Raw genomic sequence first — 15,045 nt, 5'->3', positions numbered from 1 at the left:
TCTTTGTGCTTCTGGGTTAACTCACCCATTATGATCATTTCTAGCTCAATCCATTTATCCACAAATTTCGGGAATTCCTTGTTTTTAATAGCTGAGTAGTATGCCATAGTGTATATATACCACAGTTTCTTTATCCATTCTTCTACTGATGGGCACTTAGGCGGTTTCCATGTTCTGGCTATTATGAATAAGGCTGCTATGAACATGGTTGAGCAAATTTTCTTGTTGTGTGCTGGAGCATCTTCTGGGTATATTCCAAGGAGTGGAATAGCTGGGTCTTGAGGAAACCCTATTCCCATTTTTCTGAGATAGCACCTGGTGGCACTCAGAGGAAGGACAGCAGGTTACCAAGAAGAGACTTGATACCCTATGAGCATATACAGGGGGAGGTAATCCCCCTCAGGAACAGTCATAGGGCAGGGGAATAAGGGGAAAATGGGAGGGAGGGAAGAATTGGAGGATACAAGGGATGGGATAACCATTGAGATGTAACAAGAATAAATCAATAAAAAAAAAAAAAAAAAAAAAAGAAAGAAAGCATCCCTCTGCATGACAGTAAACCTACCAGACGAACACCTTCATATTGAACTTCCAGCCTCCAAGGTGTGAGAAAGCTAATTTCTATTGTTTTTATATCAACCAGTCTGTCATATAATTAAAAAATTTAAATTATTACTACAGCAAACAAATATAAGTCTCATTATATTTTAATTTTTATCAATGGCGAGGTGTCTGCCATGGAAGCTGTTCATTGTTCTGAGGAAAGCTTTGGACCAAAGACACTACTAACTCTTTCCTGTGTCTCTTCAGTGTGACTAGCTATACTACCTTCTTTTCATTTTTTCGTTGTAGATTATTTTATGCTTTGCAAATATTCACATCTTTTGTTTTCATGGAGGGCTGTGGGTCTCTCCTACAATTTTTACTTGATCATGTAATCTAGTTTAACCTTTGAAATATTAGGAGATATAGAAGAAGTAGAAATGTGTTTCTCATACTAACTTTGCCTCCCTTGACCTTGAACTCCCATCTTCAAAGAAACCCTTGGTGAACCAAACTAAGTAAATTTTCTTGCTCTGAGAAAGAGTCCAGGTTACCTCAGCCAAGTTACAGCAGATTTTCAGACCAGCAAAGCAACGTTTTGTTCGTCTATGCTACTTATATTTGAGATGGATATTGTTTTTTGTATGTAAGCAACATTGTTGTTTCAATGTATGATGGATATATTATCATTTTATTCTGTCCTACCAATTTGCATGAAATATCTGGGTCAGATTTTACAACCACTATTTTCTTCAGTATATTTTGCTTAATTTGGGAAGAATTTCCATGTTGAACCTCCTGTAAATATTTCCTCTATATTTAAGCTTAATTTCACGATTCCTTAAGAGGCTTAATGATCTTCTAGAATCCCTTTCTAACAGGAAACCTAGGCAACAAGAGTAGCTTCCAAATATGAATGTCATATTGTTTTGAGTTGTTAAGTCAGTGCAACCAGCTAGTACCTGTCAGAAAAAAAGATGGAAGAAGATAAGCATTGGAGCATGCAGAAAGAGGAAAGGAGCAGCACAGCAGGCAGGCTTCATGCTTGCTCCTCCTTTGGAGAAAACCACGAACCCAGCGTAAGCAGCACGAGTTAATGTGCTCAGACAATCTATCCAACAAAATGTGTCTGACACTCATTATAACTTGAATCATGGCCCCCTCCAAATCTACATACTGAAGTTCTAATTACCAGAACTACAGAGAGGAACGTCACATGGAAACACATAGTATAGTCAGGAAGAAATAGCAATGGGATGGTTGTGGGTCCTTAATCCAACATAACCAATATCTTTACAGAAAGGACACTGTGATAGAAAAGAACACATAGTTCATGTGGATATGAATGCACAAGACAGGAGGAACTGGATAAGAAACTTACAGCCCACCACCAGACCAGAAGAGAGGCATAGCCTTAGACAGAAAACAATCCTTCTCTCACCTCTGTCTCAGACTTCTGGCCCCTAGAACTGCAAGTCAGTGAATGTGTGCTGGTGAAGCTGCACAGCTAGTGGTATTTTTTTATTTTATTTTATTTTATTTTTATTAATTTATTCTTGTTACATCTCAATGTTTATCCCATTCCTTGTATCCTCCCATTCCTCCCCCCCATTTTCCCATTATTCCCCTCCCCTATGACTGTTCCTGAGGGGGATTACCTCCCCCTATATATTCTCATAGGGTATCAAGTCTCTTCTTGGCTACCTGCTGTCCTTCCTCTGAGTGCCACCAGGTCTCCCCCTCCAGGGGACATGGTCAAATGTGAGGCACCAGAGTACGTGAGAAAGTTGTATCACACTCTCCACTCAACTGTGGAGAATATTCTGACCATTGGCTAGATCTGGGAAGGGGTTTAAAGTTTACCTCCTGTATTGTCCTTGGCTGGTGCCTTAGTTTGAGCGGGACCCCTGGGCCCAAATCTGCCTATCATATTGTTCTACTTGTAGATTTCTAGGACCCTCTGGATCCTTTTATTTTGCTATTCTCCCATGCGTCTCTCATTTAGAGTCCCAATAGGATGCCTTCCCCTCTGTCCCAGTTTCCTGGTACAGCTAGTGGTATTTAAAAACCTATCTGGCCATGAAATCCACTGACCTCTGTAACATAGATCCCCCAGATTCATACACATCTCAGACAAATGTAAACACTGGGAATTCACTTAATAATAGTCATTGTATATAGATTTCATACAGAAAGAAAATTAATGTGGTTTCCTATATTAGGAAAAAAACAGAACATTTTAATTTTTAGGAAAATTAGATGGCCCACATCAACCAAGAATAACCTTACTCTCTTGCTGTGTAGCAGTTAGGAGAAGCATGCCCACATTATACTATTCTGAGCCTTGTTATAACTTGAGCATTACTTATATGTGTGATGTACATTTATGCATTCATGCGTATGTACGTTTTAAAAGTATTGTTGGGAAAAGCAGTGAAGAAAGACATTTCGAGTAGGGGATTTAGGAACATCAGCTTACACTCTTCATGCATTCCTGAGAAGAGGCAGACAGCCTTGTTCACAGTGCAGAGATGTGCTAGCCTTAGGTATGAGGAAGGGTACCTCTTGCTTGTTTGGCAGAAACGGGTCATGAAGGCTTGTGAAAACCCATCCATCTTGACTTCGTTAGAGTTTTCTTCTTTATCTCGAGTAAAAACAGAAGGTACTAGTTCAAAAATATTGTTTTTGGCAAGCTTCTTTGCATTTCAAAAAATTTATTTAAATCACTATCCATGTTTCTGGTAAAGCCAGGGATCACTCATGTCTATATGACACAACTCTAGTTGCCATGGGTAACTAACTGTTTACTAGAGAAAATATTACCAGCTAATAATAGCTTGGGTGGAAATAATAGCCACTGCTAGGATTTCAGATTTACACACCATCAATTTCCAATTTGCTGAAATAGGTGCAATTTGCTTTCTAAGCTTGCATGCATGACTTTTTCCAGGCTTCTATGGTCCTTCCCCAGTACTGAGTACCACAGACCCACATCCACATGCCCATATGCTTCTCAAGAATGCTCTTCTGTCTCCAGCAATGACTGATGCCAAGTGTTAGGTTGGAGGTTTGTCATAACTTGAATGATAGGGAGAATAAACACATTACAGGATTGCTACTTATTTGCTTTGGTTGATAGCAAAATTGTAAAGGCATAATCACAGAAGTACAATTCGTGCTGCTTCTTAGACTCAGCACTTTGCCAGCTTCTCGTTCCCAGAGCGTGTACCAATAAGCAGACTTGAATTATTTTGTGAAAAAAGCATGCCTGTGCTCAATTCATTTGTTCAACAGATATTTCTTTAGACAATTACCATCCCCATTCCCAGGAATGCAGACATTATGCCTTCTTTTCAATGATTCTGCATAGCCTAACATCAGACTCCCTCCTGACTGCCAGGGAGTGCAGCTCAAGAGGACAGAGTTCATGACTTGGACTCCAAACCCCTCCCCCTTTAGCTTCCTTCCAACCATGCATAGGAGGTTGTATACAGGCATGGGGGTGAGCTGACTGGTGCCTAGGATTGTGGGAGGAAAATACCCCCTCTAACATCATGGAAACAAATAGCACTCTTGAGAGCTCTGGTTTATGCTTCCAGAGAAAATCTGGAGAAACATTCAGCTACCATGGCAACCCGTTCGGTCACATGTTCCCGAGATCTATGAGGGCAGAAAATTCACTGAGTAGACCACTTTGATCTATACAAACATGGAATAATAGGTAGAGGCCAGCTGTGAGGAGTGGCTCTTTATTTTTAAGCCAGTGCATCTTAGTACACAGTGTACATGGGAATGCGTAGGTGGGAGAGAAAAGTTAACAGATGAAAAGCAAAATTTTTTTTCAGTCTCACACCCAGAGACTGTAATCCAATATTTCCCAAAGTAGAGCTCACAAACCAGTATTTTAATATGCTTTCCAGCGCATGGGGATGATGGCTCAGCCTAGGCCACATGCAGACCCAGGAAATGAGAGGCTGGCACAGGAATCCAAGGAGCAAGAGACGTTAGTTCAGATGATGTTCCTTTGGATACATGATACCCTGGCATAGCAGCAGTGGATGGAGACTTGGAGCGTGGTATCTGGAGAAGTGTTGGATTTACAGAGCCAAAGAAAGCTACAAAAAGATCGGGACTGGGAAGTCAAGGAGTTATAAGCGAGACTCTCTACCTGCCTGGTAGAGAGATACCTGAACGAAGGATCTGCCCGTGTGAACTGCCCTTCAGCTTAGCACCTGTCCATGCCTTCAAGAGTCCTCAAAACAAACAAACAAAAAACAAAGAGCCCTCGATAGGGAGTTGGCAGTGAGTGGAAAAAATTGTCACTTGAATTTGTGAAAGATGACACATTGAGACCGGGTTGTTTTAAAATTAATTTATTTTTAGTGCTTAAATTTCCATAGCGAATAGAACACACACCAGGAACCAGCGTTTGGATAGATAGAAAAGGACGTAGTAAAAGCCAGGGTTGGTGGTTATGCCAGATATTAATTGTGTTCATTTGGGCTTGTCAAAGTAGGCTTAAAGCTACTTATTCCTAGGTAGTGTGTCCTAACAAATAAATTGAATTGGGATTTTTTTTTTTTATCATTTATTATCTCTTCATGGGTCTAGTCCCTTCAAGTTAGAGTTAAAATTAGCAAAATAAATGCCCTCTGTGGCAGCCACAGAGATACAGCAGGAGCCACAGCTGGTGGCCAAATGGACAGCAAGTATGCTGGTTGAATGAAGGTTCAACAACAGGGGCTGGAGTAGTGTTGAAACAGGAAAGCTGTAGTCTAGAAAGGTTTTTGTACAAGAAACAATGGATATCTGGGTCCTTTCTCTACTAGAGACTTCTCACCTATGGTTTATTAGAAGTAATATTCAGAGGAGATGCTGAGTAGGCTGTCTCTTCCACCAGGACAATCAATAGTGTCTCGACATCACCTGGGCCATCTGAGAAACCTGTGGGATCATGTTGAGAAGAATATATGTCCCTGATTTATTTATTTTATTATTATTATTATTATTATTTTGGTTTTTCGAGACAGGGTTTCTCTGTGTAGCCTTGGCCATCCTGGACTCACTTTGTAGACCAGGCTGGCCTTGAACTCACAGCGATCTGCCTGCCTCTGCCTCCCGAGTGCTGGGATTAAAGGCGTGCACCACCACGCCCGGCTTTATGTCCCTGATTTAAAAAGCTTTGACCCCTTGAAGCTTTCTTCTAGTTACCTTCTAAGCAAATTATTTTCAGAGTAGTTAGTTTAGGGTAGTAAAGGAAACAGAAAAAGATATTAGGAAGTGCACATCTTCTAGAAGCAGGGAAATTAATGGTTAGTTTTAAAATAGATATCTTGGCCTGTTCTGGTTTGTAATAAATATATATTTCATATTGGGGACCCACAGGGAGATTTGTTTGTGTATTTCTTTGCACGTTATCTAGAGTTTTCTAGTTTCTAGAGAACAGACTGCAAACACTGTATTTGAATTTACAGAAAAAGCTCACCAATGCCCTTGTAGACAGGGACTTCTCTGCACTGCTGGAATCTGTCGGTGTTTCTCCAGTGACTAACATCAGTGGAGAAAATAATTTTGATATAGGAGGTAACTGGTGTTTTTAAAGTGCTTTTCAATGCTGGTCTAAAGGCCTGTATGAAATGGCTCAGTGCTGGAATTCTGGATCCCTGTTTCTCAGACGATTTTGGGGAGGGGAGGTAAGCAGTTAGTTTTCCCTGTGGTGGAGTGGAACTAGCATTCCTGTGTCCTAGCCCTGTGGTTTCTAATATTCTGATTTCACCCCAGACAGGAAGGAGTCTTCTTATAGAGAAGGATAGCCCAGAGGGGTTTGTGAAATCCTGAGATGACCCCAGAGCTCTAGGCATGTCCATTTACATTTCAGCACTGCCAATGTATTCCCATGAACTGGCAAACTCTTCCATGAATACATGAAAAGCCTTGGGCAGAGTGAGTACACTCTAAGTTATTTGCATTTTGAATTAATGTGTCTTAAGAAACACCTTCTTCTAACAAGAAGACATGCTGCTCTGAGCCAACGGAGCTGCATGATCATGGCTGTAGCAATGAGGGTGGAGGACACTAGTTCCAAGCTTAGCCAGCATGCAGATGACAGATAGAATGGTCATTGGGCATCAGGAGAAATGAAAAGAACAGAGATCCAGAAGGTGATGAATTTCCTTGTCTCATCCATGCATCTCCTGTTTAATCAGCACCATACAGAGAGGAGGGTGACTAGACGGCTGGATCATAGGGCTGGTTTGTTTTGCTCATTCTTATATTCATAGCACCCTTTCTTTGCTGCCCTATGTCCAGCCTCCTGTTTCGGATCATGGTTGCCTAGATACTCACAACCAGGGTGCTGACAAATTCCCAAGGATAAGAATCTTGGCTCTGCGAGAACTTTAGAATCACATCTCTAAGGACATTTTTCACCCACAGAGTGTCATCAGAGAAAATTTGTGGCTGCTTAATATTCTCTAGTGGACTGTAAATTTTGGACATGGCCCTATCAAAGGAAAAATGGGACTTCAGGAAGTGTCTGGAATGCGTAGTTTCCAGTTAGAATGGAGTCAGTGTGACATTTTGTAAGATACACTGTGTTCCCTACTCGAAGATGTTTCTGGGACAGATAATAAACGTTGTGAACTTTTGTGCCAAGTTATGAACATGGGGGAAACTGGACTGGAAGAATCAGCTTTGAACTTGAGTGCTGTTGGAACAAAACTGGAGTTGTGACCTCCTCTTATTGGCGGCACCATCTTCACAAAACGGAGGTGACTGGTTTTCAGTGTCAATTTTCAATGAGTGACAGAAAACCTATTGTGTATGCAATATGAATTTTTTTTATTAAAAATAACTTTCTGCAAATAAATGATCTGTATTATATGCCTTCAACATACTGAGTTCTATGTTGCACTTTATAAATAATGCATGAGTGTTACTTTTAACACAAAATTTAAAAAAGCAAATGTAGAGTGAAAATTAGGCTAATTTGACTGCTTATCATTTTAACCAAAGCTACAGCTTTCATAAATTAACTCTATTACCATCAAACCATTCCAATGGTGTGTGCTGCCCTTGTTTAACGAATATGGGAGAGACTTTAATCCTGAGAGTGAATCAAATTAGGACTGCCACTTTGGGGAGTCCATTTCTGCTCTTCCTCATAACTTGTGTCTGTAAAAGGAGCACTGAATTTTTGTTGCTCAGTTTTCATATTGGTAAAAAAAGAGATTGATTCAGTCCACGTTTTCCTTCAGCTCCTGTAAGAGTCCTGTTGTTTTCCTCCATGCTTCCTCCAGCCCTGAGCCATGGTCAACACTCCATCTTGTCCTGCTGGACCCTTTCCATATTTTTTTCTAGCTCTGGATAGTTTACTATTTTCTTCAGATCGTTCAGGATCATTCTTTCTGGTTATTTTAGAACTTCTGTGTGACTACTGGGTTTGAAGATGAGTAGCTTAGAATCTCACCTTTTAGTGAAAGGAGCTACTGGATTCTGCTCACCTCAAGGAGCAAAGATTCCATTAGTTCAAAGGCTCCACTTGTTTACCATGGCTCACTTTTTCTTGTGTCAAATATGACCAAAATCTTATGTAATTAACTGACATATTAAATTTACGTAGGGATGCAGCTATTCTATTATTTTAAAACTCATTTATTTGGGTAATATAATAGGTGATTGACTCTACAAGAGTGTGTTCCATGGCCTTTCCAAGGAAAGCTTATGAATCATTATGATTTCATCAAGTTGAAGAGAAGGAATGACGAATTGGTGGTATGAATCAATGCCAGAAATTTTACAAAAACACATAGTTGCATTTTTAAAACATTTCTGAAAGTTTTACATGGACATTTTTGGATCAGAAAGGAGAAGTGGAGTAGGAAGAGAAGAGAGAAAGAGAGTAACAGTGGGGGAAAGGGAAGATGAGGGGACTGGTCTAACTAATGGTATAGATATATTCTAATGCAGGAAAAGGTGGTGTTTCAGACTAGTCCATGGCAGTGGGGTGAAGCAGGTACTTGATTTGGTTTGATTTGATGGGATCTTCTCTGCTTTATTTCAGTTGTCTGGCGAGCATGGAATAAGGCGACACTTAGTCACAAGCTTGAAGTTATATAACAGGGTAAACTAGAGAGTGTAGGAGCTTCTTTTCTGGTGAGAAGGTTTCTTCCACACTGAATGATTGCAATTTTTCTTGGGAAGTGAAGGTGGGATAGGGAGTTTTTACCTCAGCAGTAGTCAAGCTCCTGATAACAGAAGTTTTGAAAATAATAGTGGCTTAAGCTGCTGTTGGGTATCAAGGGTTGATAGAGTAGAAATATCTCCTGACTTCCCTGAGTAGTCAGGATGTGGCTGGTGTTGGTAGACTATTTCAGTGGCATTTAATTATCTTAAAATGCATCATTTAACATTCAAGTTTTTCATATAATGCTAATCATATTGTTTGAAATCATGTAACTGAAGTATAAATAATCAAGTTTTAATGTTAGGATTTGAGGCTAGATTTCTAAAGACAATATTTCTTCAGTACACACACACACACACACACACACACACACACACACACACACACACACGTATGCCAGTGGAAAAAAAGTGACTGGTTCACAAAATTAACAGAATTTAAATTTAGAGAAAGGAGAAGTCAGGAAGTCAGTAGGTCTGGGGTTAGGTCTTTAAAAAGCAAGCTGAAACACACGGGGCAAAGGCATCTGTGACCTTAACTTCTCATCTATTTCAAATGTAGCTTATCCGGTAACAGCATGCCATACTTCCAGATGTAACTCATTCCACAAATGTTTCCTGTGTTAAAAGTAGGCGGCATCTTGGCTGTATATATGTGGGGGAGGGTAGTGGAAGATGGCATTTCCAGAAGGTTCTTCTCCATTTTTCAGTTTGCTTGCAAGCTATGTTACGGTAATCAAGTGTTGGTGTGCCAAGCTCATGTGCTCCTGAAGTGAAGCTCTTTGGAGTGTTCATCCCTACAACATTATGTTGGCTGTCCCAACCTGCTATCCCCACAAATAAACTCACATGTGGCCCTTGGTTTCAGCAATACCTCTAATCTATGGAGCAGATACTTTTCCTGTCATAAATTTACTTTTAGAGTATAGTTTGAAATTTTTCACCTGAAGAAACTGCTTTAATGGCTACAAACATTGGAAGTGAGGACTTAAAAGGACATTAATGGGTTGTTTTCTTCTGTATTCAGTAAAGTCTTCAATATGACTCAAGTATTTGGAGGACAGGTGAGTGTTGGCATTGTATACAAAATGATCCAGTTTTTTTCTTGCAATGTGACGCTTCTAGACTGACAGAGTATGATATTTGTGGATAGGAAAGAAGCAGCTAATAAAGGCTGTTTAGCTGTAGCTTTGACCTGTGTGGACAATGTACTGCATGTATTGACATTCTGTTTTTGTTGTTGTGACAAGAGTGGTTTCTTAGTTTCTGTTTTCCATGTTGCTGTGATAAAATGCTACCACAAAAACGACTTAAGGAAGATGAGATGGGTTTTGTCTCCTAGTTCTAGGGTATAGTCCACTGGGGCAGAATCTCAGCAACCCATAAGACTGGAGCCTTGGACACCAAAGTTAATTGTCTTCAGGAGCATTTTCTCTCTGAATCAGTGAGGAAACCCTGCTTCATATGCTTTTAAGTTGCTGGTCGTTTCCAGACAGTTTTCGGTATTCCCTGCTTTGTAGGTGCATCCCATCGTAGAAACACACTGTCACAGTGTTGCAGTGGGCTAATGCAGCAGCATTACTTGAGCCCAAGAGTTCAAGACATCCTTGAATAATACAGTGAAACTCAACATAAATGAATAGAAATAAAGCTATGATGGAGTCTTGTGGCAGGGTCTGTTTTCCAGCATCACACAGACACACACGGACTTGTACGTACATGAATCATATTTGCAAGCAAGGTCACATTATGAAGAACTGGGGCTAGGGTGTTGTCACATCTGTTGGGGCCCATCCAACCAACAACAGAAACATTTTTTTTATCCTTTTAGAAAATTTAAGACGTACTTTTTACCTCTGTAGTCATTCTCCCCTAAACAGATCTTTCTATTTTGATCAAAAATTGAAATATGAGAAAGTAATTATGAATTTTAATTTATAATAGTCCATAAAATTTGTAGACATTGAGGATCACAGGGAAAGTGGGAATAGAGAATGCTACAGCAAATACCCTACAAACATAATGTTGTGTAGGTATAGTAGTACAGAAAGCTTTGATTTTTTTTTTTTTTGAGTAAGCCAGTCCAAAAATTCCACGTAATTTGTCACTTACATGTTCTGTATTTTAGTTAAAATCCAGTTACTTCTGCTTAATTATTCCCCCCCCCCCAAAAGAACCTGTTGACACTTGGGGAACAAATGATGGATGAGAAGCTCAATGGAGCTTTCATAGGATTTGGAGCTCAGTAGATATTGAATGCAGGTGGTCATTATCTGTGTAGTGTCTGTCTGCATCTTGACTATGGTTCAGAGTTAACAGTGGTACATTGACAAGTCACTCATGGCCCATCTAGGATTTTCTAAGTCAATCTGCAGGCAGAAGGTTCCTGCCTCTCTCACCTCCCTAAACTTTAGTAAGGATCAAACGAGCTTGAAGGCTAAAGGGACTTCATTTAATACTTCTAAAGTGTGTGTTTCTATCCTGGAGCTAAAAGGAAATGTTTCCTCATAGCTTTGTGTATTTTAATGCTTGCCATTATTTTCTTTGTTTTAACTGTCTTTACTATAACATATTAACTTATTCTTTGAAAAATTTGTACATTTATACAAGGATACAAATAGATCATTTCCTCCCTCAATTCTTCTTGAATCCCCTCTGATGTGTCTCCATCTCTTTTTTAAAAAATATATTTTATTAATTTATTCATATTACATCTCAATTGTTACCCATCCCTTGCATCCTCCCATTCCTCCCTCCCTTCCATTTTCCCCTTACTCCCCTCCCCTATGACTGTGGCTGAGGGGGATCTCCTCCCCCTGTATATGCTCATAGGGTATTGAGTCTCTTCTTGGTGACCTGTTATCTTTACTCTGAGTGCCACCAGGCCTCCCCATCCAGGGGACGTGGTCAAATATGGGGCACCAGAGTTCGTGTGAATGTCAGTCCCCACTCTCCACTCGACTGTGGGGAATGTCCTGTCCATTGGGTAGATCTGGGTAGGGGTTCAAAGTTTACTGCATGTATTGTTCCATCTTACACCCATCAGAATGGCTAAGATAAAAAACTCAAGTGACACCACGTGCTGGTAAGGATGTGGACAGAGAGGAACACTCCTTCATTGCTGGTGGGAATGTAAACTAGTACAACCACTTTGGAACTCTATCTGGTGCTATCTCAGAAAACTGGGAATAAGACTTCCTCAAGACCCAGCTATTCCACTCCTTGGAATGTATCCAGAAGATGCTCCAGCACACAAGAACATTTGCTCAACCATGTTCATAGCAGCCTTATTCATAATAGCCAGAACATGGAAACAGCCTAAGTGTCCCTCAGTAGAAGAATGGATAAAGAAACTGTGGTACATTTACACTATGGAATACTTACTCAGCTATTAAAAACAAGGAATTCCAGAAATTTGCGGACAAATGGATTGAACTAGTCATGATTATAATGAGTGAGTTAACCCAGAGGCAGAAAGAGTCAAATGGTATATACTCACTTGTATCTGCACACTAGCCCAAGGGGCATGTCCCATGAAAGTCTTTCTTACCCACTAAATCCATTTCATGCTGTCCATATGTGTCTGACTATGGGGACATACACTTGAGCTTGAGCAATCTACTAGGGGTCGTCTCTGAAGAATGATTTTCCTTCTCCCAGAAACTATCCACACTGTTAGCTCCTGATTTATGCGAGATCTTGCAATGTCTATGCTTCAATTTTGGCTGGCATGATCTTGTACAGGTCTTGTGCAGGCTACTATAATTGAGAGTTTGCAAGTGCAATAGCCACGCCATACCCAGAAAGAAGCATTTTTAACAATGCATCTCTGTATTCTCCGCCCTTATGTTCCTTCTGCCTTTTCCTAGGTAATGCTCCATGAGCCTGGTGAGGAAGTTTGGAAAAATGACCCATTTAGGACTGAGCCCTTTCAGTCTTTTGTTCTTAGTTCTTTGGCTAACTTTGGGTCTCTTCACTAACTGCTTCCTAGGCAAACCTAAGCTTCTAACGGCCAGTATGACCGTTCTCTTTAACTCAAATCCGTATAGTGAAACAGCACCTTTTATTTTATGTGTGTACAATGTATATCAGATGCGAATCCAGGTGATATCAACATAAAGTTCCTTTTCATTTTGGGTAAAATGTACAGCCTGTCACTACTAGGCTAATATTTGACCACTCATACCTTGATACTGCCTGTAAGAGATGGGCCTTCCAAAGCAGAGTTTGAATGAAACGAGGCCATTTCTTAGGAGGATAGGCTGCAATTACAAACCCATTTGCTTTCCAGATCTGGGTGAATCTCGTGCTGCAAACGTAAAAAGACAATGCTTAGGCAAGGCTGGTGTTTCCACTCAAATCTGGAGAAACTATCATTTGCTTCTCATATGCCAACCACACTGGAAGCTTACATACCCCAAAAGTAATGTATGTGACAGTGGAAACTTCCTCCTCACGTTTCTGTTAATGTTGAGGCAGGCGTCATTCCTGAGCTGGCCTGTTATTATAGGTCCATATAAATTGCAGTAAACTTAGTGGTGTGTGTGTGTGTGTGTGTGTGTGTGTGTGTGTGTGTGTGTGTGTGTGTGTGTTTGTGCAGTGAAAGAGAGAGGGAGAGACAGAGACAGAGACAGAGAGAGACAAAGAGCACATAGGCATGGGATGTGCACACTCACATATCTTTGTACTTAATGATTGTGAAACATGACATAGTTTTCAAAAAGAAATTGTAAAACTTTTTTTCAAAAGATTACTGGCTGTTCTCCAAATGCCTCTGGGAAGAGCCATCTCAGAAGAGCTGACTTGAAGTCAAGTGAAACTCAGTCGTTTCAGAAGCATGGCCGGCTGAAAACAACCAAGATAATAGCATCTGGTTTGATTCAAATAGTTTTACATTTATGAAATTGTTTCTATAGGATATAAACTGGAGCCAGTGGGCCTGGGACATGTACCCTTATAGCCTCATAACCACATGTGTGAAGTTCTGTGGGTTAAGTCATTTTTCTAGGGAAGATATTTGAAAGTAAACCAGGTGCACTTGAGTGCTTGGGTTAGCTCTAGGGGTTAAATTAGGTCAGCCTTTCCCACCTCAGTTTCCTGACAGGGAAATAACTGCCTGCCTGCCCCCCTCTTGCTCTCTCTCTCTCCCCCCCTCTCTCTTTCTCTCTCGTGTGTGTTTGTGTGTGTGTGTTCATTAGTATCAAGACAAATGTTCTTTTTGTGTCTGGGACTAAGTCATAGAATGCTATTGAAACTGATAAAAGAACAGGCAATAAACTTGTTGTTCATCTACTTCAGGTAGAACTTGGTCTTCCTAGCTCTGGATGGGTCTTTACAGCAGCAATATGGAACCTCAATCCTTCTCTGCCTTCTTATTCTGTGATGAAACCTCTTGCTGGAACCCACTTTCACCACTCCACCTGCTATGACATGTTGCAACTAAGGAGAGCTTCTCAGAGCTTATGACAGTCTTTTACCAGAATGATGTCTCCCCAAATTGTCAGCTAAATAAACCTCTTACAGTTAGCCTATCTCAGGTATTCTTCTATTAGTTTGTTTTGTTGAGACAGGGTCTCACTCTACAGCCTTGTTTGGCCTGTAACTCATTTTGTACACTCGGGTGGTTGTTCTCACAGAGCTCTATTTGCCTCTGCCTCTTAAGTACTGCAATTAAAGCCATGTATCACCATGCATGGAGGCATTTTTTTTATTAGTAATGAAAAATGGTTGAATCCATGGGATGTATTATGGCAGTTTTTGGCATGTGAAGTTGGGAGGAGGGTTTTAGTGCAGTAGTGAAAAGACCGTGACCTATTAGATGCAAAGCTTGCCCTATCATGTATTTTGGCTTTTAAAAAAATGCATGAGGTTGTTTATTCCTACTCTCTGTGCCACGTGACTATACAAAACCAACCACCAGTGAACTGACTGAGTAAAGAAGATCATATAAGCAAATAGCACCACCACCACCACCACAACCACAACACATACAGCCCACACACCAACGCACACACACACAAACATAGACACACAGACATTACACTGACACACATACATGTGGACATATCACCCACATCACACATACCACACACAAAAGAACAGATACACAGATACACTAGACATATACACACATACACAGACACCTAAACACACAGACACATAGTCACACAGACACACAATCACACACACAGAGACCCATCACACACACACCACAAACAGAGACACATATACACACCCCCACACACAGCCAAACAGACACATACCACATCACACAGGACACATACAAAGACATGCTATACACACACACACACACACACA

Source organism: Acomys russatus, chromosome 8 (assembly GCF_903995435.1).
Source record: "Acomys russatus chromosome 8, mAcoRus1.1, whole genome shotgun sequence".
Classification (NCBI taxonomy): Eukaryota; Metazoa; Chordata; class Mammalia; order Rodentia; family Muridae; genus Acomys; species Acomys russatus.
The sequence above is the reverse complement of the archived record's forward strand: the minus strand, read 5'-3'. Positions refer to the sequence as shown.